Here is a 26,036-nt window from a genome sequence, read left to right as displayed (position 1 = left end):
TCCTAGAAAAGAGATTACCTGTTTCTGACCCTCCTCCTCCTCCCTTGCTCATCTCCTCCATCATTGATCTGTGTTTAGACTAAATTTATCCCAATGGCTTTCTCACTTCCAGTCTGGTCTGATGTAGACCTATTTTTGGATCACCATCCAGGGCTTTCAAGGAACCTTCTTCTAGGTGGAAAGGAACAAATAATTAAATTACCCAAATTTTAAGGGGCCCAGAGGACACCCACAATCAATATTTCATAGGGGAATTTTATTTGCTCCATTAAAGCAGCTGAGAGGGCTTTGGGCAACTAAGCACAGGGATCAAACTTGTGTATACCAGTTCCAAACAACAGAACTCCAGAAAGCAAGGTCCAAATGTAATTTTATTGACAGATAACAGGGAATCACCATTCACACAAAGAATGCTCTCACACACACATTCAAGAATTAATGATAGAAAAGGTGGTAGCAGATAGCAACTTTCAGAATTGCAGAGTGTAATACTATACCAATTCCAGAAGCAGAGATTCCAATCAAGGGGTTCAGTGAGATGGAAATGGCTCAGCAGCTACCAGCAATGCTGAGGAATCAGATGAGATACTGACAGAGTTTCTTTCTGACCTCAGAACAAGATCAAATTGGCAGTGTCTGGGCAGGCATATTTATAGGACAAAACATATCCCAGGACAGGTTTTGGGATTAAAATGAAGCTTCCAGGAGAGAGGAATAAGAAGGGAACATGGAAATGGCCTGACAGTCAGTGCAAATCTATCTGGACAAAGGAGTCTCTCCTCCCAAGGGAGTTTCTGTACATGTGTCTATCACATACCATCACCCCTATCAATGAAGGGATCATGCCAATTCCCATTTTAATTGAACTATGTGGTTTTAAGTTTCCCTCATGTTCAACCAGTCAGATCTTCTTATCTCATGCCTAGTTTCCTGCAAAGGGGTTGCCCTCTATGCTACATGTCTCAAACATCTCTTTTGATATCAGCTTGATATCAGAAAAGAGAAGGGGCATAGAGGGCCAGACCTTGGGGTAACAATTTGTGGCCCAAATCTTGCTTCTCACTAGAGCCATTGAATCAGCGGAGTTGATCGATTCATTGACTCTACTCTAGTTGAGAGTAACCCATAAGATTTTAGCTACTGGGGGTGGGCAAAAAAGTACAGCTTTTGGCCTCATGCACCCCTCCAATGATGCTTTTGAAGCCCTTATAAAAGAATGTTGAAGCATGGCCAGAAAAGACTATTTTTAATTAAATGGAGGGAGGTGGTGTTTAACATCAGATACGGAGCTAATGAAGCTGATGTGTTCCTGGGCACTCCCTCTTTCACAGAAAAAGTGGGACTGAAATAACAGGACAAGAAAAAAAGCATTTCACATTACAGAAAAGAAGAGCATTTCAATAGGTTTCAGCAAAGATTTTTTATCCCAAACTAACAATGAGCACATGTGATAGGAAGCAGCCAGGTCAAGTAAGCCTTGCAGAAGTAAACAAAAACATTCAGAATATTCTAGAGAGCACTTGAAAGCTTCTTCCAAAATACACCCAGGGGGTGATTTTTTTCTTTAGCAGCCTCCACTTTCCTTATGATTTTCATCCTGGTGGCAACATTTCTAGATTGTGTTTTCATTTCTGACTTATGGAGACACTCAGGCAAACCTATCACATTTTGGGGGGCAGACAAGACTTGTTCAAAGGAGGTTTGACTTTGCTTTCCTCTGAGGCTGAGAAAATGTGTCTTGCCCAAGACCACCAAGTAGGCTTCAATGGCTAAGCAGGGAATCAAACCCTGGTGGAATTTAATAGATTTGTGGGTTGTTATTGTTTAAACATACTGGAGGGAGCTGATGGTGCAGGTTTATATCTTTCTCTCTGTTTTACTGTTCATACATTCTCAGTAAGGGATTCTGGAGGCAACTGCTGTTTATTTGGCCTGATGTGGGCAAGCATACATAACTTCAGTTGGATTGGTTATGTCTCTTTCCCAGTTTAATCTTTATTGTATTATTTACTTCAGACACACTGTGGCAACCCCACACTGAAAGTCTGTGTTTCCCCAGTCCTCCTTTGCCCTTCTTCCCAATGCTGATGCTGCTATGACAATTCCAACTAGACACACAACAAAGAAGAAGGAAAGGAGGGATGCAAAAAGATTTGGCTAAAGGAGCTTCTTTGTCAGGTGTTGTTAAATAAGGTATATGCATATCACTCGTTCAAACCGACAGTGAACTTTGGGACAGTTTAAAGCCTCACCTTTTTGCATTTTTGTGTGCAGAGGGGAAGAATAGAAAAATAGTCCCTGGATCAGATGGAAGTGCCCGCCTCCAGCCTAGATGGTGTATTAATTTCCTGCCTTCAGCATGACATAGTGGTTTGAGTGTTGGACTATGACTCTGAACAAATCTTGCCAAGAAACCCCATGATAGGGTCATCATAAGTTGGAAATGACTTGAAGACACACAGCAACAATGCCAACTTCAGCATTGCTCAGCAAGAGCAATGCTGGGGCAACCTGGATGACAAAGGTGTATCCATACCACAAAGTTATAGTAGTATGAGGCCACTTTAATGTCTATGGCATCACCCTATAAAATCCTGAGATTTGTAGTTTAGGGAAGACTTTCTCTACCAGAGGGTTCTAGTCCACTTCCCTGTGTCAGCAAAGAAGGCAAAGTCCTACCGAAAAGTACAAATCCTAAGATTCCAAAGAATGGAGCAATGACACTTAGGATGCATCTCCACTGTGGCAATGATGCAGTTTGACACCACTTTAACTTCCACAACACCATCCTACAGAATCCTGGGATTTGATCCTGAGCCAGTGTGGTGTAGTGGTTTGAGTGTTGGACTATTACTCTGTAGACCAGAGTTTGAATACTTGCTTGGCCATGTAAACCCACTGGGTGACCTTGGGTAAGTCACACTCTCTCAGCTTCAGAGGATGGCAATGCCACCATCCCCCACCCCCATGAAATAATTTGCCAAGAAAACCCTATGATAGGCTCACCTTAAGCTCACCATAAGTTGGAAACCACAACAGGTTTATATCCTGCTTTCTCCTTTTCTCTCTGTTTTGCTGCTCAGTAAGAAATTCTGGAGGTGGTGACTGTTTACTTGGTCTGAAGTGGGCAAGCTAGTGGGGCACCAGCATGCTTTGGCAGACTCCAGGATCCCATAGGATGGAGCCACAGCACTTATCCTGTAGTGGTGTCAAAGTGCCTTATTTCAACAGTGTAGAAATGTATGTTGATGCTGTTTGTTGTTGTCATTGTTGTCTACCTTTAAGTCATTTCTGACGTATGGTGACCCTAAGGTAGGGTTGTCATGATTCTCTTCCACAAAACCAAGACAAAATGTGCAAGACAGGATTGGGACAACTTATCAACACACCCACCTTGCCTACCCCCCCCCATTTTGATATTTAAAATTGCATTCAGTCAGCCCCCACCCTGCATATCCATGGATCCAACCATCCCTGGCTTCAAAATACTCCAAAAATATCAAAAAGCAAGCCTTGGTTTTGCTCTTTAATAGAAGGGATACCATTTGACTATGCAAGTCTACATAGTGGGACTTGAGCATCCATGGATTTTGATATCCATGGGCGTCCTGGAACCAAACCCTAATGCATACACCAAAGGCCCACTGTATTTCAGTTGTTGTCTATTTATATATTGCAAACCAATTTACATTCTGCGATTTCTGGTCCATGGAAGAAGACAAGCCCTCCCTTCATCCACCATCTTGAGGGAGAGAGAGGCAAGCTAGCTCCACCAGGCCTGCCTGGAAGAAGAAGAGCCCTCCCTTCATCCTCCATCTTGAGGGAGAGAGAGAGAGGCAGGCTAGCTCCACCAGGCCTGCCTGCAAGAAGATTAACCATCCATTAAGAAGCCAAGTCCTCCCTCCAGTCCATCTTCCTTGGGCCAGGCCTCGGAGGTAGAGAAGACTGCTGGACCTCATCCAATTCCCCACCACCACTCCCTTCTCCTTTTGTGTCATGTCTTTTTAGATTGTAAGCCTGAGGGCAGGGAACCGTCTACTTAAAAAGATTGTATGTACAGCGCTGTGTAAATTTACAGTGCTTTATAAATAAAGGTTAATAATAATAATAATCATAATAATAATAATAATAATAATAATGTGGTGGGGACATTTTTCAAACCCTTCCATCTGGGATTTTCCTGATTTTCTGGTACAAATGGTAAACCTAACCTAAGGTAAACTGATCACAAGTTTTTTTGGGTAATTTTTCTTCAGAGGGGTAGAATTCAAAGATTCAGCAGTGTTAGTCTGTGGAATCAGTAGGTACAGAGATCTTGTAGCACGTTTGAGATTGACTGAAAGAAAGAAATTGACAGCATGAGCTTTTGTAGTCTACTTCCTCAGATGCATTTATGAAATCTACGAAAGCTCATAATGCCAATTTCTTTCTTTCAGTTAGTCTCAAAGGTGCTACAGAAACTCTCTACAGACTTTCTTCAGAGGGGTTGGGCCATTGCCTTCCTCTGAAGCTGAGAGAGTGTCATAGAATCATAGACTCATAGAGTTGGAAGAGACCCCAAGGGCTTGCCAGTCCAATCCCCTGCCATGCAGGAACTCACAATCAAAGCACACACCTCCCCCCAAACAAATGGCATTTGCCATTTATCACCTAGGAGTTGTGATAAAGGAGATTGGGAGTTTATCCCGTGAATATCTTGAAAAAATCATGTAATTACGCGTAACAATTTCACACAACGTCGCACAAAACCGGCCATTAAAGTGGTCACAAAGAAGCATTCATGTGCATCTTTTTACTTTCGAGATTTCAGCGCCAATGCATTTCTAATATTACTTCATTTGTGCAATTGCGTGTGATAATCATTTGTGCAATTACTCACCATTTCTGCTTCCTTTGTGGGATGCTTTAAATGTACTGGTATCTCTCTTTAATATCGAAATCAGCCCCTGTGTGATAAACTCCCTAGTGGGTTTACATGGCTAAGATGGGATTTGAACCCTGGTCTCAGTCTAGAGTCATAGTCCAACCCTTAAATCACTATACCACACTGGCTGTCATGTGCATGCTGTAGTGGTGTCAAGTTGCCTTCTTTTTTTCAGTGGGGATGCATCCTTAAAGTGGCATCACAGTGCTGGAATGGTTTACAGCAGGCCTGCACAACATACAGCCCAGGGGCTGCATGCGACCCGCCAAAGGATTTTGGATGGCCTGTGAAGACATGGAATGACTTCAAGGCTCCTCTGTTGCTCAGCCTCCTCCTGGGGAAAGGGTCATGTGGGGGGAGAGGAGGAAGGAGGAACATTTGTCCCTGAAGGCCCCTCCATTGCTCGGCTTTCTCTTGAGAGGAGGGCCAAGCAGAGGAGGAGGAGAATGGAATTAATATTGTGAAGTCGAAGGCTTTCTCTGAAGATGCCAGCCACAGATGCTGGTGAAACGTCAGAAAGAAAATCTTCTAGAACATGGCCACATAGCATGAAAAACTATGGAATTAATATTGTTCGGCTGATATGCCAGCTGCATCCTTTCCTGGAGCAGAGGGACCTAGAAACTGTAGTACATGCACCTCACGACTCAATTTCTGTAATGCGCTCTATATGGGGCTACCCTTGTGCCTAGTCTGGAAACTTCAATTAGTCCAAAATATGGCAGCCAGAGTGGTCACTGGGACAGCTAGAGATGACCACATTACCCCTATTTTAAAATCTCTTCACTGGCTGCCTATTAGGTTCTGGGCACAGTACAAGGTGTTGGTTGTGACCTTTAAAGCCCTACATGGCTTGGGTCCAACCAATTTGCGGGATCACCTCCTTCCATACCAGGGGTAGGCAACCTACAGCCCGTGAGCCGGATCCGGCCTGGCGAGGCCTTGGGACCGGCCCCAGCCCGGTCCTTCTGCCGATTGCCACTGGGGCCTTTGGGGAGCAATTGTCTATAGAAGCCTCAGAAACATGCATTTATATTAACATTTTTTAAAAAATCAGCAAATTTTTTCGTGTGTCCTCTATTTTTTTTTTTAAAAAAAAGTGTCCTCCATTTGAAAATGTTGTTCTGCATTTGTCCTGGTTTAGTTATATATTTAATTTTTTTAAATTATTTAATTATTTATTTTTTGGCTTCAGGCCCCCAGTTGTCTGAGGGACAGCAACCCGGTCCCCGGCTCACAAAGGTTGCCTACCCCTGTTCCATACCATCCGCCCCACACACTTAGGTCCTCTGGAAAAACCTTCTTCAGCCAATAAAAACAAGGTTGATTGCAATTACCCAGAGGGCTTTCTCATGTGCTGCTCCCAAACTATGAAATGGCCTGTCGGAGGAGATCCGGAATATTGGCGGGATACAAACGGTCCTCAAGGGGCCGTTTTCCTGCCGCCACCATTCGCTGTGTAGGGAAGCCCCAGCGGCCAGACCGCGAGGCTTCCCCGCGCAGTGAAAAAGGAGTGCCGAAATGGCGCTCCTTTTCGAAACGCGGAAGTGGCGCCGCAAGGGGCGGAGCGCGCCCTCGCGGTGTCACTTCCACCGCGACACGTCTGGACGCACAGCGTCCAAGACATCAAAATGGCAGCACCCATGTGGATGGACGCCGCCATTTATGACGCGCTCTGCGCGTACTGGGAGGAAGGGCCGTGAGGAAGGTAAGAACCTTCCTAACCCTAATACGGCCCTTCCTAACCCTAGTACGCGCAGAGCGCATACTTTATGGCAGTTTGTAACCCGCCATTATTAACCTTGACAGCTTCAGAAAGGCTGTCAAGATGGATCTCGTCCAACAGGCCTTCCCTGAGTAACCACCTGGTCGCCTAAGGTATGGACTATCACTGAGACTACACAAAACAGCCCATCCCTCTGTTGCTAGCTGACTTGATCCTTTTTGATTAATCTAATTATTTTAATTGTTTTTAATATTATTTTATTATGGGTTAGTAGGGATGGGGACAATAGACTGTATTTTTATGAAGATTGTAAGCCATCTCGATCCTCCGGGACAGGCAGCATATTATTATTATTATTATTATTATTATTATTATTATTATTATTATTATTATTAAATTCTAATAATATTAATTAATATTAATTAATTATAATTAATATTATTAGTTATTATTAATTTAATATTATTATTTAATTAGTATTTAATCCAAACCTATCTTTGGCCCCAAAGAAATTGAGCCTACAGTATTATAATTTTGGTGCCAAGTTGTGCAGGTCTGGTCTCCAGTGTGGATTCAGCCGGAGAAGCGAAAAGGAAGAGCGAGGTCCCGTGTGGCCGCGAGGGGGCGCTGTGCCACGTTCTTCAGGCGTCCCAGGCTCTTCTTCTCCATCAGAAGCCACCAGCAGGAGACACAACCACACAGCCATCCATCCACACAGAGAGAGAACTAGATGCACACAGAGAGGCGCATCGGGGCGAGAGGCTGGCTTGCCTGCTTGCAGCCTGGCTTTGCATCTGCTGCAGGACCAGGGAGCCAGGTTGCAAAGATGTGAAGAAGCATCCAAGGGCGGAGGGTGCCTGGGGACCACAATCTGGCTCAAGGATCGGATCCTTCTCGAGGGGCAGGTGAAAGAGAAGATCCCCCTTCTTCCTCCACCTTCCCAGCCAATCTCAGGTAAGCGCTTTAGGGAGGGAGGGCACACAATGTCTCCTGCAATTGGCGATGGAGAACGGTGGTGGTGGTGGTGGGGGGTGTTCAAAGATCAGGGAGAGGGACCAGGTGTCCTTTTCCCGGACGCGTCCTCCCTTTCAGCCTCCTGTCCAGGAGGAATTCCAAAAAGTCCCCCATTTTAAGACGCATGTATAGTTAACATTTGTATTTTTAAGCTCTTATTTGGGGATGTCCTACATTTTGAGCATGACCAAGAAGCATGGGTCTCTCTCTATCCTGAGGGTTTTCAAGGCAAGGTCCTGCATTTTTCTGGAATAGTCCTACAATACTGGAGTGTCTTTCCCTCCTTTGCAGTGGTGGCATTTGCTCACCCTGACAAAGATGCATATGATCAAATGTGTGTGTGTGCTTTGTGTGTATGTGTTGGATGCCAGAGCCACCTTCTTTCTACCCTTCCCATGGAAAAAAACCAACCAAAATTTCATCCTTTGCAAGTTTGGAGAAAGTCACCTTGAGGAGATGGGTGTGTTTCTGGCTCCCACGTTTGAACTGCAGAGACCTCTTAGGTCTCCAGACCAGATCCACTCTGGTTTCTTCAGGTCACTTGGGTGAGTCAAGGATTTCAGGGAGAAAGATGTGGGTCACCTCCCCCCTTATTTCTAGCAAATAAAACAGTAAGTGTTGGGGGGGGGGGGAGAAGGTGTGGATTTTAGGTGGGAGAGAAATCAAAGATTTTTATCAGAATAAATAACAATAATGCCACCAAGCTGCCGCCACTGCTTCTCTAAAACTCTGTTAATTCTCTAAAATGGATGGGCTCTCTATATCTCTAGCTTAATCCTCTCTCTCTCTCTCTCTGCAAATGCATGGTGGCTGGGAGGAAGCCGAGGGGGTGGATGGATGCAGGCAAAGCCCCCACTGGCTTTTAAAAGCCAGATCAGCTTTTACTTAAAAGGAGGCTTGCTCTGCTCTTAGGGGAGAAAAGATGGGAATGGTAATCGCTTGTGCCAAGAGAGTGCTGGTGGCCACCTTGTTGTTGTTGTTGTTGGCTGGCAAAGCTTCCCAGCAACAGCTCCAGTCACTTCCCGTTGCAAGGAGGACAAAGCAATGGTCATCGGATCCTGTTTGGCAGCTAAGCAGGACTGGGCCTGGTAAGTTCTTGCTTAGGAGACCACCAGAAATGTATTGATAAGGTGAGGAGGGGAGTTCTGGTGAGCGTATGGTCAAGGTTTGGACATTATGCTGTGGTTGGGATGCTTCTTATAGAAAGCTGGCATTCCAGCACATGGTGCGACAGTTCAGAGAGCACAGGTGGGGCAATGTGACATATCATCTTAGCTTAATACCCCAAGTCTGCCTTGAACATACCCCATTCTAATTTGATTTTGGAAACCATCCAGGTTCAGGCTTCTCCAGTGCTGGAAGAGAGATCACCATGGGAATATCAGGGATGCCCAGGGAAGGCTAGAAGAGAAACCTGCTTGGTGGCTGTTTCTAGTCAGAATTCACAGGGTTGGGCAGTTTACAGCAGCATCTGTATACTCCTGAGCATAGCGTAGGCATGCAACACAAGAGCAACCCTAGCAGGAGTATGAACAGGCACAAAGCTCCTGATGTTGTTTGCAGAGACCTGTTTGCAGTGGGAATATGTGGACAGCCTTTCTGTCTCTGCCACGTGAAAGTGGTACAGGTGGATTAGTGGGAACGCTGCATGGAGCAGGGATGCACACGGATCAAAGTGTCTCTCCTTTGTGAAGGCGAAGGCATTCACAGCATCCAGAGTTTTTTGTGGATTTTTTGGGCTATGTGGCCGTGTTCTAGAAGAGTTTATTCCTGACGTTTCTCTGGCATCTGTGGCTGGCATCTTCAGAGAACACAAATCCTCCTTGTTAAAAATACCTTCAGAGTCTCTCTTTTGCTTCTCCATACTCCTTAGAGGTTCTCAATCAAGACTTCTTTTCTCACCCTCCTGCCTCCATCCACTTCCCTACAATTTGCATTCAGGAGCTGATGGTAAGGCTGAACTCCCTTTCAGGGCTCTTTCAGATCTTGGTGTGGCTTCCCTTCTGATTTTTGAACAATTTTATTTTTCAAGAAGGGGTGGCAGCAGTGATGGGGGTGCTTACTGTGAAGGTTGCATTTAAATGCTGATCTGTTTTGTGATAGTTTTATGAAATCAAGGGCAATAATGGTGCCACTCTATTCTGCTTTGGTCAGGCCTCACCTGGAATACTGTGTCCAGTTCTGGGCACCACAATTCAAAAAGCATGATGAGAAGCTGGAGTGTCTCCAGAGGTGGGCGACCAAAATGATCTGGAAATCGGGTCCTATGAGAAGACACTTAAGGAACTGGGTATGTTTAGCCTGGAGAAGAGATGGTTAAGAGGTGGTATGATAGCCCTGTTTAAGTCAAATTGAGGATTTTGCTGATCTACAGAATAGGAACCGGAGCAATGGATGCAAACTACAGGAAAAAAGATTCCACCTTAACCTTAGGAGGAAGTTCCTGACAGTGAGAGCTGTTTGACAGTAGAACACACTCCCTTGGAGAGTGATGGAGTCTCCTTCTTTGGAGGTTTTTGAACAGAGGCTGGATGGCTGTCTGTTAAGGGTTCATTGATTGTGAGTTTCTGCATGGCGGGGGGTTAGACTGGATGGCCCTTGTGGTCTCTTCCAACTGTATGATTCTATTATGAAATGAACCACTCACAGAAAGCTGTTTCCATCTAGAATGGCTCAGTAAAAATATTTAGAGTATGAAGATGATGAACATAATGTGCTCTCTGAACATAGAGCATGATATATAAAACTGTGATGATAATGATGATGTTTTTGTTTTAGGTGTAAATGTAATAGTTGATTTAATTGTAAGGCCCCAAGAATGGTCATAAAGGTGGTCATAAAGGTCTTTTTGACCAGGAAACTCAAGCTTAGAGTAGGAGTGTGGAGTATGTGTTTAAATAGGCAGTATGAGGAAGGAGTGTCATATGGAGATAATGTCCATGAAATTCTTTGGACATTCAAAGGATGTCAAGGGAAGGGTTGTGATTCAGTGGCAGAGTACATGTGTGGCATTCAAAGGTCCCTTGGCTGAATCACTGCCACCTATATGTAGAAATTCCTTTCTGAAACCCTGGAGAGATGCTGCCAGTTGGTGTACAACAAGAATGAGCTTGCTCTAGGGAATCCTGCTATGAACTATACAACTCTCCTCCCTCCGATATATATCACTCAAAGAAGCTGAAAGTCCACTGCTGGTTTTGTCTAATTCCTTGGGGAAATTTGAGGGTTATATGTAAGCTAGTGAGCTGGATGGACCAACGCGATGACATTATCCTAGTAAATGTCTCAATCATTTTATTCAGGCTTCTCCAGTGCAGTATCCTCCAGATGTTTCTGATTGCAACTCCCACCAGCCTCAGACAGTATGACCAATGTTTGGCATGATGGGAGCTGTAATCTTCTCCTTTCTGGAGGTCCTCAGATTCCCCACTTCTACTGAAGGAAATACCAAGCAGGATGGACTAGCTGTTTCTGATTTATCATGAAAGAGAAGAAAGGCATTTTCTGGCACATTTAAGAATAACCAGTTTATTTCAGCCTAAGCCTAATGGACTCTGGTATAAAAGGATTCTGGTCCTTGGAGTTGACTGAAGTTTGGCTGAAATAAGGTGTCACGAGCTTTCTTCTTTCTCTTTTACTCAAATAGTCTAATATAGCTATCTCTCTCAAAACTGGTGAAAAACAGCTTCATCTATTCTCTCTTCTACAATGTCATTGTGCAGTAGCTCTTATTTGGAAGTGGTCGTGCTTAAAAAAGACCACAAAGAAATGAGCCTTCATTTAAACATGAGGTACTTTATGGGTTTTAGTAGATTTAAATCAGGGTGAGCCCTGGGGTCCAGATGGAGTCCCAAGGATGTTCTATAGGCCTGATCCTTTATACTTCCCAGACCACCCTTTATCTGGCCAAATGGAAACAAGAGATACTCATGGGAATGTTTTCTTCTGCTATTGACCAAGGATTTCTCCAAACAAGTTCTGTAGTTCCTTCTGCTTTGGGGTAATCTTTCTATTGCCCTCTTTCCCATTTGTTGATGACCTGTTTTCAGAAGTAAATTGCAAGGCCAGTGGCAGTGGCATCACTAGGGTGTCACTCCTCCATTGATCTTTTCCCATACCACACCATACAGAATTCTTAATAATGCCATACCTGGACTTCACTTCTGCAGCTTTCAGCATACGCTGAAGCTGCGAGACAATCTAGTGAAAGGTGCACGCGCCTGCACTACGTGCACCACGCCATGCCGTGTGCACATGCCCCATTATTTTCAAAGGGGCACAAGCATTCACGATTCTTCCCTTATGCGGGGGGGGGGGGGGGGGGCCCTCTGGAATGGATCCCCCGCATAAGGGAAGGGACGACTGTAAATTGTAATTTCCGTACATCACTGAATGTAATGGTAATAACTGTGACATAAACAACTAGCAAAATAACATTTATACCTTTAAATTACAATATCATACACACAGAATAAATGTGTTTACTTAAACATAATTTCATGTGGTCAAAGTGAAAATTTGGTAAAATGTGATGTTTTTAAATAATAGTTTTTAAAAAAATATTTTTTTAAAAAAATTGAAATATTAAAATTTGAAATTTTAATACTTCAAAAAAAAAAAAATACCCTGGGGCCTTTACTTTCTCCTCCCACCGAGCCTGACCCCACTCACACCATCTCTTCAGCATTTTAAAGAGATACCGGTGAATGCCTTAGCTAATTTCTGCCAAAATGCAGATGTCTGAGGAGCAGTGGTGTCACCTCCCCCCAATAGAGTGTCACCTGGTGTGGTCCGCATACCCTGCACCCCCCTCGTGATGCCACTGGCCACTGGATTTGAGTCCCACAAACTAACTTTCCTAAGCTCCAACTGTTTCACCTATGAGTAAGCCCTGGTGATGTTCTTTTTCAATAAGGGTGTGTAAAATATATTGTATTACATGTTGTCCCCAAGACTATTTTATGGCCCTTGACCTTCAACTCTCTGGCAAACCAGGATAAAGTAACTCCCCATGAAGCCTCTAGGAGTGACAACTCACTTTTTCAATATCACACACACACACACACACACACACACACACACACGTATATATGTAATAAAAAAACCCCCCCCCCCCCCCCCAAATCCAGAGGTTTTCTCACCCATTCTGGGTTTATTCCCCTCTTCTACCTGATGGCATTTTAGGAAATTCATGTTTCATCCCTTGAGAGTCCTGGGGAAGAGAACTAAGCCCCCACCAGTGCAATCTGTTTGAAACAGAAACACCCACAAAGGTAGTCCACTGTGCAAATTTGATGGTTTGACATTGGCAGGAATGGAGGAAGGAGGCTTTAAAGGATGGGCACACTTCCTTTGGGTGTCCTGATTCTCTCTCTATCTCTTTTGAGAAGCAACAACAAGATTGTGTAATGCCTCCTTCCTGATTTTCTCTCTCTCTCTTTCTCAGACACATACACATTTCATTGCTTGGACTGTTGTTGTTGTTAATTAACATAAAGTCAGCTTTGACTTATGGTGACTTTATAAATGAAAAACCTCCAAGAAACCTTGTCCTCCACAATCCTACTCAAGTCTTTTACACACACTCTGTATCTTCCTTGATTGATTTTATCCACCTGTGTTTCAGCCCTCCTCTCTTCTTACTGCCTTCCACTTGACCAAGCATGATCATCTTTTCTAATGAGTGATAGCATCTTGCGATATGTCCAAAGTATGATAGGCTCACTTTAGTTGTTTTGGCTTCTAGTGAGAGAATTCAGGCTTGATTTGTGCTATGACCCATGTATTTCTCTTTTTAAAAATCCATAGTATCCATAGAATTCTCCTCCAGCTTGTTGTTGTATGTCCTCAAGTTGTTTATGACATTCGGTGATCCTAAGGCAAATCCTAGGAGGCTGCCTGTGCTTTCCTCTGAGGGTGAGAGAGTGTAACTTGTCCAAGAGGCAAGAGGGCATGGAGCAATGGGGAAAGAGATTCCACCTAAACATTAAGAAGAATCTCCTGACAGTAAGACGTGTTCAACAGTGGAATATGTTGCCTTTGAATGTGGTGGAGTGTACTTATTTGGAGGTTTTTAACAGAGGCTGGATGGCCATCTGTTGGAAGTGCTTTACATCTTCCGGCATGGCAGGGGGTTGGACTGATGGCCTTCTGGTTTCTTCCAGTTCTACGATTCTATGATTTTAAGATCACCCAGTGGCTTTCAATGGCTAAGCAGGAATTTGAACCCTGTTCTCCAGAGTCCTAGCCCAATGCTCAAACCACTGCACCACACTGTCCCTCCTCCAGCACCATATCTCAGATGAATTGATTGTTTTCCTACCAGCTTTCTTCACTGTTTAGCTTTCACAACTGCATAGATGATCCTGAATTAGCTGTTCAATGGTATATCTTTACACTTGGATACTGATGCTTGGAGCATGATATTGGTACTTGGCAACTGAACAGATATAAAGTGAAAAGGAAAGTTCAATTTCTTTAATTTTTTGAGAAAGTCTTGAGTGAACTTTGTTTATATTTAGGCTTTGAAAAGTTTGGCTGTTTTATTATTTCAGGTTTTGGAGGTTTTTTTACAACAATGATTAATGAATTTTTTTATTGTGGTTTTTATTTAAAAAATAAACAAATGTAATGAATAAATAACATTATAGTTATATTTGCATCCATCTTATAATTTATTATAATATAGTTATTTATTTATAGCCCACTTTTCTCTTTGTTGGGGGCAAAGGTGGTTTACTGCATGGACTAAAAAGCAATCGTATTACTGTAACAACAATTCCATGCAGTATTTGAAAAAACAGTATTTATAAACCAGTAACCAGTCATTCCAAACATGTTGCTGTAATTAGGATAGATGGCCCACTGTCATGACAGCTTACAATTGAAGTGAAATGATGTAAAGGTAAAGAGCAACAGTGAGGAACAGGAAAATAAGAAAATTCAGCTACCGACTCTTACATAATTGTTGCACAAAAGGAATGGCCATCAATGACAACTGCCTTCGGATGGGGTGATTTAGGAAAATAGGAAGCTGTTTTATCTTGTGTCAGATCCTTCATTGGTCTATCACAATATTTTCAGCACTGACTGGCAGTAGCTCTCCAGGTTTTTAAGTCAAATCCTTTCTGATCCCTAAAAGTTTCCTGGTGTTCCAATCCATGATTCCAAATTCTATGATTCTATGATTCTATGATTAGCTTGATTAGCTTCCAAAATCAGTTAAATTTCAGTGAGTTCAGGGTGACATTGTGTTATTTCGAGTCAGTTGAACTGATGGATAAAAGCCTCACAATGCTTTCTGAACCACAAAAGGACTATTTATGAAAATTCCTGCAAAAGTGTCAGGAATGCCCCAGAGGACTCATAGCAAAACCTATTCTCAATCCACAGTGCACCTAGTTTAGTAGAGCTGGAGGCTGTTTTCCTGGCAGGATTTGTTGAGATGGGGTTTGCCTTCCTCTGAGGCTGAGAGAGTATGACTTATCTAAGGTCACCCAATGGCTGAGCAGAAATTCAATCTTTGATCTCCAAAGTCATAGCCAATTGCTCAAACCGATACACCACACTGGCTCTCCTCCCCCTCTTAGTCTTGACCATCTTCCTATCGGTAAGATCAATGACCTTTAACATGCAGTGCATCAGAAGGTGAATTGGAAGCTGACCTCTAGTTTCATAGAATTCCCTGTTTTGCAACTGTGTGTGTGTCTGTGTCCACCTAGAAACTAAGCGGGGGCTTACGAAATCATAGGAAGTTAGTTCATCAATATTTTCCTTCTTGTACGATGGCCTATGGTCAAATGCAATGACAGACTTTGACAGTATTTTCCTTCTAGCTGAGTTGGGAGGAGAAGGGTGAAAGAGGAAGAGAGAATTGGCACAAGGACAGAGCTTAAATGTTCAAGGGCCTTCTAGCCTCTAGGAATCAAAGACTGAAGAAGATGATTCATGGACTGAAGCCTCTCTGTATTTTCCTTAATATGTGAGCTGTTGTTTTGATCCTAGAGGACATGGTTTCATCATTGTGTTTATTTTTGTGTGTGTTGAGTGTGGTTGCTTGACTCTGATATTACCATTTTGATGACTGCCAGTTCCTCTGGATGCCTTTTGGGGGAGACAATCAAATATTGTTTTGATAATAAAGAATGAAGACAGCATTATTAATTTTTGGACTTTCCCTATAGCAACTTCCTTGCGAGCAAGGTTCTGTGGTGTACCAATTCATTTATTTGCTTAATTTATATCTCATTTTTCTCCCAAGGTGGCTTTCACTATAGGTTAAAACAAAATGTAGCTGAAGTGATATATAATACAAAAATAAACAAACAAACAAAATAAGCAGGCCATCCAATTAAAACAGTTAAAACATATTCAAAGCACAATAAGGATAAAAATACAAGACACGCCATTAAAATATCTTTCTGCTACCATCAACTGAAAGATGAAGGCCTGTTCAAATGAAAAGGTCTTTGTGTGATGGAGAAAAGACAATAGAGAGGGGCCAACTGAGCTTCTCCTGGGAGGCACTTCCAATGCCATAGCCCAGGACCAGCCACCAAGAAGGCTTTCTCCTGTGTCTTCACTAAATGAGCTTTGGAGTATGGTGAGATCATGGGAAAGTCTGCTCCCAAAGACTGTAAGACTCAGGCAGGCTAATCTGATAGGATTTAGGATAGTCAGGACCTAAGGTGTATATGGTTTTATACATCATAACCAGCATTTTGAATTCTGCCTGGAAACAGACCAATAGCCAGTTGAAGCTGTTTCAGGAAGGGATTTATATAACCTGTAGGAAGAAAGCAAAGGTAAACCTCCATCTCAATAAATCATTTCATTTGTAAGCTGCTTTGTGTCAAAAATTTTTTGAGGGAAATGGGATGTTATTAAATATCAATAAATAAAATAAAGTAAATCTTGCCATGAAAACCCCATGATGGGTTTGCTATAGGTTAGAAATGACTTGAAGGCACACAACAACCATGAGCTTCAGTTAACAGTCTCTAGTCTCTCCTGTCGGCTTGATCTGAGTTCAAGGAGGTTCGTAAGGGTATAATCCTGCTGTTTTGATGAGAGAATGGGCCAGATGTATTATGTGATTCCCTTCTGACCCCTTTGATCTGATTCATCATCTTCAGTCACCCCAGAGGTAAACCAGATTTGACACCAAATTAGAATAAAGCTGGGAAGGAGAAGGTTTATGTTAGTCCCCCCCTCCACCCCTTTCCCAGTGCATGCACACTAAGCAGATTCAACCAACTCCATCTTCCCACTCGAGCTGAAAGCTGAATGAGGATCAAGAAGCTTTCTACCTGATGCGTATCATTTCTGAAATTAAAATTGTTGCAGGGTTGACTTTGCCGGTAATGCACAGAGAGGCATCTGCTTCTGGTGGCAGATCCTAGGAGTCAGAACACAGAACTGTGACAGTTCCTTTTGATACCACAACCATTTCCATTTTGTTTTATTTTTCTTTTTGGGAGGATCAGGATGTGTCTCTAACGCAGATGAACCCCCCCCCCCATTCCACTGAAAATCCTATCAGAAAGTAGGCAATGTTGCCTATTTTCCTTGCCTGCCCTGGTGATCTTGGATGCCCTCCCATTGCTCCTATTCGACAGGCACTCCAGAAAGTTGTGGAATTTGGAGAGGACCATCTTAGCCTTTGCTTCAGTCAGCAAAATGTCTTGGGAGGGCCCTGAGTTGCTGGGTCTTCACAGCTCTGTTTGTTTCAAAGGCCTAATGTCTTTTCTGGGCACTTTGTGTGCAAATACAAGTCTTTTTGCTCAAAAAAGAGAAAAGATTTATTAGTGTGTGTTATGTAGCAGCTGACACTTCAAGCTGCTGCGTCTCCAGTTCAAATTTCACTGCAGTGTCTGCTCAGTAGACAGCCATATGAAGCTTTTGTCCCTTAGCACCCACCTACAGATGAGGAATAATGATATCAATCCACCTTATGGAGCTGATGCGAGGATGATGGAAGCCATGGCTGCAAAACAGGCTGGCGTGCTCAAGGAACTCCATGCTAAGTGTTGTTGCATTCAGTTGCCAATGAAACATTCACAAAGTAAGAGAGGAAATGTTTCACTTTACAGCGTGTTGCTTCATTGGGCAGATGGATACTAGTGGGTGTTGTCTTTCAAAAAGTATTTTTTCTCAGTTACTGATCTCCATTTGCTCAGGGACAAAGAAAGGTGGCTGACACTAGACATCTTATTTTTGTGTTGTTTGTTCTGACTGGCAGCAGCTCTCTGAGATCTTAGGCCAAAAACATATGTTATTATCAGCTGAGGGATCCTTTTAACTAGAGATGCCAAGGACTCAGCTTGGCCTGCTATCAAACCACATTTTTCCTCTCAATTTTTAAATATATATACATATGTTTGTGTGTGTATATAATGTGACTGTGTGTGTATAACTTCAGACCTTTTTAAAGAATTTAACAGGTGGCCTGCTACCAAGCCACAGTTCCCTCTTATTTTTAATGCACGCACGCGTGCGCACACACACACGTACGTGTCTGTCTGTCTGTCTGTCTGTCTGTCATCTATCAGCGTATATATTTAAAAAATGAGAGGGAGCTTGGTAGCAGGCCACTTGTATTAAATTCTTAAGGTCTCAGGTTCAGTCCTTGGCATACACAGACACAGACACATACACACACACAGTATATATAGAAGACAAGATACACAAAATCCCACCTTCTACCTCTTATGGTTGAGTCCAGATACAAAAGGGTCCTGAGGTGGTGGTTTCCTATGCCAAACTCAAGTGCTGAGCTCCAGATGGATCCTTTGGGGATCACAGGGCTGGAGGCTCTTTCTTTGTGCCCATTTCACAGTTTTTCAGAACTGAGGCTGCATGGACTCAGACCTGGGGGGTCCCCACTGCCACATTCCCCTTGTGAATTGCAAACTAACTGGAGTGGGAAGAGACTAGTAGAGGGGGGGGGGGTTCTGTGTAGCGACAGAACCGAGAGAGAGAGAGAGAGAGAGAGAGAGAGAGAGAGGCAGGAGCAAGTGGCTTGGGTTTTCAAGGAGAGGGGCAAGGCAAGTGGATCCCAGGTGGGCCCCAGGGGTTCGGCTGCCTCTTCCATCCCCTGGAGAGGAAGAGGAAGAAGAGGAAGAAGAAAGGACAGGCGAGGTTGCAGGAAAACCTTCGCGGTTGAAGTGGCCAGCCAGCCAGAAAAGCAATGTATGTGCCATAGGAAGGGAAGGGGAAAAAAGAGAAGGTGTGGAGGTGCCCAACAAGGAGGAGGAGAAGGAGGAGGAGGAGGAAAAGGAGAGGAAAAGGAAAAGGAGGAGGAGGAAAAGAGGAAGGAGGAGGAAAAAGAAGAGAAAAGGAGAAGGAGGCTGCCTGCTTGCCTGCTTTTTTACCCTCCTTCTTTTTTCTTCCTTCCTTTCATCTGGCGGCAGGAGGGAAGCGAAAACGCTGGAGGGATGGATAGATAGATAGATAGATAGATAGATAGATAGATAGATAGACAGACAGCCCCTCTGGCTGGACTCTGGCTCTTGTGGGGCAGCCGGAGAGGAGGCGACCCAAGCAGAAGGCAGTGGCCTCTGTGCCTCTCTCCTCCTGCTGTGAGCAGTGAAGGAATTCTGCAGCCAGGCTCGGGACCCAGAGAAGCCTCCGCTTCCTCTGGTTCCTCTGCTCCCGACTCTTGGGAAGAAGGAAACGGAGGGAAAGGAGGAAGGAGGAAGGAGGAAAGGAGGAGGCGGCGGTGGATACTGGCTGCTGGAAGGGGAGAAGGTAGGTGATGGGTGGAAGGGGGAAGGAGGATGCTCAGGTAGCATCCGCACTGCAGGAAGAACCAGGTTTGACACCGTTTTAACTGCCAAGACTCCATGCTATGGATTTCTGGGAATGGGAGTTTGGTAGAGGGCACCAGTTAGGAATCATATAGGAGGATGAATACCTAGATAGATAGATATGTAAAATGGAGAAATCTTCCCGAATATGTTCATTAAGAAATGTATTTCTCCCGAGAGTGTCTATTTATGGGGAGGGGGACATATTATGAATTTTGGACCATAGAATTGATACTATGTACTGTGTAAATAATAAAGTTAAAATTATTATAAGAGAGAGAGAGCACGAGAGATCATGTTTGCCCCAGGCTTGCATTTACTCAAGGTGTTGTTGGTGTTCTTCGGAGGACCGCCTTTGACTGAAGAAGAAGCCAGTGGAGCTTCGAAAGCTTGCCTCATAAAGGCATCCCTGGTTTTTGTGGATTTGGGGGTGTTTTTGCTGTGTGCCAATAAGGCTAGCCCTGGAAATGTTCTCAGTATGCATTATACAAGTTTATGGATCCTCTACCTACACATCCTATTCTGTCTTAACATCTGTCTGTCTGTCTATCTATCTATCTATCTATCTATCTATCTATCTATCTATCTATCCATCCATCCTCATTATTATTATTATTATTATTATTATTATTATTATTATTATTATTATTAACCTTTATTTATGAAGCGCTGTAAATTTACACAGCACTGTACATGCAATCTTTTTAGTTAGACGGATCCCTGCCCTCTAATCCATCCATCCATCCATCCATCCATCCATCCATCCATCCATCTACACATCCTAAATCACATCCTATTCTGTGCAGACTTTTTGATCTCCAGAAAGGCTCTGTTGCCTCTACCAAACCACAGTCCCCCGAATTCCATAGCATTTGGGTGGTTAAAGTGGGGTCAAACCGGATTATTTCTCCAGTGTGGATGCAGCCTCAGTGTTGCAGATTTGCAGAGTTGGGGAAGGAGCCAAGGAAGGCTGCAGTGGTTGTAGGGAAGGTGTGGTGTGCCTCAATCATGCACTTTGGTGGGGTTTCTTCCGGCTTTATTCCACAAGGGAGGAGACCCAGGAGGGAAAAGTGGGTCTTTTAGGGGGGCAAAACACCTTTACGAAGTTCCCTTTGGAGCTTCAGGGAAGACTGAAGGGTGGACTTCCAACATCTTGGCTTGGATTTCAAGGATGCAGGGAATGTACCTGCCCAGGTTGAAGAATGAATGGGGCAGGGGATGGCTTGCTTCTTTACCTTGCTTTTTTACCTTGCTTCTTTAGTGGAAGAGGATGATGATGGTGGGGATGACAGTGGGGATGATGGCCTGCATGCATAACCCCTGTGACTTTGGGGAAGGGAAGCAGCCATGGTTAGATCTTTTGCTTTGGGGTTCATTTGCCAAAATGGAAGGAGGGGGCTATTCTCCTCCAGGACTTTGAAAATGCTGTCAGTCAGAAAGTCTGCATAGAGAATAGGATGGATATAGGCTATATAAAATATATAGGACCCATACAGTATATAGGATTCATACGTAGGATATAGGAGATACACAGTATATAGCAGTGGTTCTCAACCTTCCTAATGCCGCAACCCTTTAATACAGTTCCTCATTTTGTGGTGACCCCTAACCATAAAATTGTGGTGTCTCAGTTCCTAAAATGATTGGAAATATGTGTTTTCCAATAGTCTTAGGCAACCCCTGTGAAAGGGTCATTCGACCCCCCCAAAGGGTGGCAACTCACAGATTGAGAATCGCTGGTATATAGGATCCATAAGCTTGTATAATGGATATTGTAAAGTAAACACATTTCTGTACCTGGCTTCCACTCCACCAAATGCATCTGAGGAAGTAGACTGAAGTCTATGAACACTCATGCTGTCAATTTCTTTCTTTCGGTTAGTCACAAAGGTGCGTCAAGATCTCTCTATGTACTCATTCTATAGACTAACGCAGCTATATCTTTGAATTCCATATTCAGCTGTGTTAGCCATAGAGCAAAATATAATACCCCCCGCCGCCAATTCACAAAGCAGCGATATCTTTCATCCTCCAGCCAAAAAGGCACATCATACATGAGGCAAACTTTTGAAGCTCTATTGTCTTCTTCGTCAGGCCAAGGGGCTCCTCGGAAGAAGACCAACTACACCTTGAGAATATGCAACATCATCATTTTGTAATATTTTGCCCACTCCTGTATGATTCATAATACCTTTGCCTGATGAAGAAGTCAGTGAAGATTCGAAAGCTTGCATCATGTATTTTGTGCATTTGGGTTGTCCATTTAAAGATAGCAGTGTTTTGTGGATTTGGGATGTTCATGTATACTGTATAATGTTAGTGTATCACTGTGTTGTGTGGATTTTGGGTGTTCATGTATACTATTTACTGTTAATGCATCACTGTGTTATGTGGTTTTTGGATGTTCATATGTACTGTATACTTTTAACGAACCACTGTGTTGTATGGAGTTTGGATGTTCATGTATACTGTTAGTGTGTCACTGTGTTGTGTGGATTTTGGAAATTTATGTGTACTGTATGCTGTTAACGTATCACTGGGTTGTGTGGATTTTGGATGTTCATTTATACTGTATACTGTTAACGTACCACTGTGTTTTGTGCATTTTGGATGTTCATCTATAGTGTTGAATTCAAAGACATTAGAGAGATCTTGTTGCACCTTTGAGGCAAAGTGAAAGAAAGAAGTTGGCAGCATGAGTTTCAGTCTACTTCCTCAGATGCATGTATATTATTAATGTTTATTTATATAGCGCTATAAATTTACATGGCACTCTACAGAAATTAATTGTGGAACAGGCATAGCAACCCCAAGCTTTGGTTTGTTAGTAGTGGCCACACAAGCATGCAGGGACACACACACACACACACACTTTGAAAAGCAGTAGTTGTCATGGATGCCTCAACGCCCCCTTTCTGCCCCTTGAAGATGACAGAGCCAAGCTCCCTTCCTTGTTTCACCTTGGCTGCTTCAGCCAAAGTCTAACAGCTCTCTGACTACTCAGCACCATGGACAGCACCCAGTCCAGCTGGAAGCCTTCAGCACCATGGACAGCTCACACAGAAAGAAGGACAAAGTTGGGCTTGGAGAAACACGGGAGAGGCTGGGGATATTGTATTGTTTTGGTTGTTATGGTTTGTTGGTGTATTTCAGTGCTGCATTTGATGGAGTCCTTAGCGGTATAACCACGTCCTCTCAGGGAGATGAGCTGAATTTCTGGTTTCTCTTTTCCTGGGATGTGAAGAGATGACAGAGATGGGACTCTTGAACTTCTGGGGCTTCTCTATTGCACCAGGGTTTTGTGGTTCTTCTTCCATCCTCCAGTTGTTGCATTTGGTAGATCCCCTCCTTATATTCCATGTTAATTGTTTCATAACTAAGATGCAGACATCCCTATTTTTATCCTCTTGATCATGAAGACCCATCAGGGTCCTCAGTAATAACGTGTACACTGAGGTAGGGAAGAAACCAAAATCACAATCCATTCAAAATGGAGAAGGGTAGATAATTCAAAGTAATGAATGCTCATCCTGTTGCACATTCAGTCTGGTGGCTAAAGAAGGAGAAAGGAAGACTTTCCACTTTTGTGCTTATTGGTGAAATAGCAGTTCTAAATCCACATTTTCAAAATCAGAAATGGTAGTTACTTGAGATTCATTATAATGGATATTTAGAGAATGTTTCCTGTTCAGAGAAGCGTTCCCAGGCATTGCATAACTGTCACTTGCTATTTGATGTTCTTTTGTTGTCTGTTTTATTGAATCATTTTCTGTATTGCTATGTATTTTATATGTATTGTCCTACTTGAGAGGCAGGCTAACTCCAACAGGCCTCCCTGGAAGAAGTTTACCCATCCATTAAGAAGCCAAGCCCTCCCTCCAGTCCATCTGCCTTGGTCCAGGCCTCGGAGGTAGAGAAGAACTGCTGGCCCTCATCCCCTTCCCTACCACCACTCCCTTCTCCTTTGGTGTCGTGTCTTTTTAGATTGTAAGCCTGAGGGCAGGGAACTGCCTAATTAAAAGATTGTATGTACAGTGCTGTGTAAATTTACAGCGCTTTATAAATAAAGGTTAATAATAATAATAATAATAATAATAATAATAATAATGTTTCATAATGGAAGAGCCCTGGTGGCACAGTGGTTAAATGCCTGTACTGCAGCCACTCACTCAAAACCATAAGTTTGCGAGTTCAGTACCAGCGAAAGGGCTCAAACTCGACTCAGGCTTGCATCCTTTCAAGGTTGCTTAACTGAGTACCAAGATTGTTAGGCGCAATTAGCTTACACTTTGTAAATCACTTAGGGAGTGCTTAAGTGCACTGATAAGGGGTATAGAAATGTACTTGTTATTGCTATTGCTATAATCTCCCCCCTCCCATTTTCAGAAGTATGTTCTAGATTAGATTTTGAATTCTTGATTAAGAATCTCTTTTCTTCCCTTGTGTCATTGCATAACTTTGCCATGCATTTTGTGGAGATGTTATGCATTTTGTAAGATAATAACCCATAGCACCATGGAAGTAGCTGTAAGATTAAAATCTTTAAAGTTTTATTGATAGAAGAAACTCTGGATTAGCCGGAACAATTTGTCCATAAAAACAACAGCCATGCATTTGCATTAGATGATAAGTTTCAACAGCTGTGCCAAAATTACTGCAGCATGTATCACCAGGTGGTTGCAAATCTAGCTCTGACCAGACACTACAAATAACTTATTGATGCACCCCACCAACAGATGACTGTAGCAATAGTGTGAGTTACATCACTTCAACTATTCTACAATGAAAGTAGGAGTGGCCTTGAGTTAAATATTGGAAAAATATAATAATCGAACCCCAAACCAGTAGTACTTATTTCCAATGCTGAGGAATGCCAGCACTCCCCTCTGTCAAAGTAATGATCGGCACTGATTTATCTCACAGGAAAAATCACAGCATTATAGAACTGGAAGGCCATTTTGTCCAACCTTCTGCCATGCAGAAATCCATAGCTAAATTGTTCTTGACAGATACCCATCCAACCTCTGCTTATAAATCTTCAAAGGGTGGGTCTACTAATTTCCAAAGTCATCTGTTCCATTCTCAAGCAGCCTTACCATCAATGATGTTCAGGTACAATCTCTTTTCTTGTTATTTGAATCCATACATTTTTGTCCTGCGAAGCAACAGAAAACAAGCTTGGTTCATCTTTTGCATAACATCCTTTCAGATATTTAAAGATGGTTATCATATCACCTCTCAGTCTTTTCTTATCAAACTGAACATACCCAGCTCCCTTTGCCTTTTCTGTTAGGATTTCATTCCCAGACCTTTTACAGCTTGTTTGCCCTCGTCTGGACATCCAGGGGACCACAGGATATATAAAATCATAGAATCATAGAATCGTAGAGTTGGAAGAGACCACTAGGGCCATCCAGTCCAACCCCCTGCCATGCAGGAAATCCAAATCAAAGCATCCCTGACAGATGGCCATTCAGCCTCTGTTTAAAGACCTCCAAGGAAGGAGACTCTATCACCCTCCGAGGGAGTGCATTCTACTGTTGAACAGCCCTTACTGTCAGGAAGTTCCTCCTAATGTTCAGGTGGAATCTCTTTTCCTGTAGCTTGCATCCATTGTTCCGGGTCCTGTTTTCTGGAGCAGCAGAAAACAAGCTTGCTCCCTCTTCAACATGACATCCTTTCAAATATTTAAACAGGGCTATCATATCACCTCTTAATCTTCTTTTCTCCAGGCTAAACATCCCCAGCTCCCTAAGTCGTTCCTCATAGGGCATGGTTTCCAGACCTTTCACCATTTTTGTCGCCCTCCTTTGGACACACTCCAGTTTCTCAATGTCCTTTCTGAATTGTGGCGCCCAGAACTGGACACAATATTCTAGGTGGGGCCTGACCAGAGCAGAATACAGTGGCACTATTACTTCTCTTGATCTAGACACTATACTTCTATTGATGCAGCCTAAAATAGCATTGGCCTTTTTAGCTGCCGCATCACACTGTTCACTCATGTTCAACTTGTGGTCTACTTGGACTCCTAGGTCCCTTTCACACGTAGTTTCATTCAGCCAGGTGTCACCCATCCTATATCTGTGCATTTTATTTTTCCGCCCTAAGTGCAATACCTTACATTTCTCCGTGTTGAATTTCATTTTGTTAGCTTTGGCCCAGCTTTCTAGTCTATTCAGGTCATTTTGAATCTTGATCCTGTCCTCTGGGGTATTAGCTATTCCCCCTAATTTGGTGTCATATGGGTTGCATTGAATCCAGATATGCTCAGTAATGAGCAATGCCACCTAGTTACTTGCTCACTGTCAAATCATGATGTATTGTATCATTCCCATCTCCAGAACACAGATAACATTGAATAGCCATACAAGAAATCTCTTTTTGTACATGGATCCACATTGGTGGATTATTACCAAACCCACTGACAAATATAGGGTGGCACTAAATTTAAGTCCAATTTCTCTGTGCTTCAAAGCTCACCATCTTGGTGCCATAGTTTTAAAAAGTGGTATCAATCACTATTTATCCATCTGCCTTTTCTTTTTGCCTGTCTCATATCTGT

The 26,036-nt window shown here is 43.1% G+C and overlaps 1 protein-coding gene across 7 annotated transcripts in view; it reads left to right on the top strand.

Moving 5' to 3' along the window:
* The first annotated feature begins 7,339 nt into the window (after positions 1–7,339).
* The window catches only part of GRM5 (glutamate metabotropic receptor 5), a 305,682-nt gene continuing 286,985 nt past the window's right edge, over positions 7,340–26,036 (top strand). For 3 of the 7 annotated variants that reach the window (XM_042459902.1, XM_042459896.1, XM_042459903.1), the window contains exon 1: positions 7,340–7,604. The gene's annotated coding sequence lies outside the window, so the exon portion shown is untranslated. Of the gene's footprint in view, positions 7,605–8,659; positions 8,753–9,317; positions 9,615–9,891; positions 9,955–19,089; positions 19,413–26,036 lie in introns of those variants that run through there. The other 4 variants (XM_042459900.1, XM_042459899.1, XM_042459901.1 and 1 more) reach the window with 4 other exon arrangements.

This window comes from Sceloporus undulatus, chromosome 3, assembly GCF_019175285.1.
Source record: "Sceloporus undulatus isolate JIND9_A2432 ecotype Alabama chromosome 3, SceUnd_v1.1, whole genome shotgun sequence".
NCBI classification, from domain to species: domain Eukaryota; kingdom Metazoa; phylum Chordata; class Lepidosauria; order Squamata; family Phrynosomatidae; genus Sceloporus; species Sceloporus undulatus.
The sequence above is the reverse complement of the archived record's forward strand: the minus strand, read 5'-3'. Positions and strand labels throughout refer to the sequence as shown.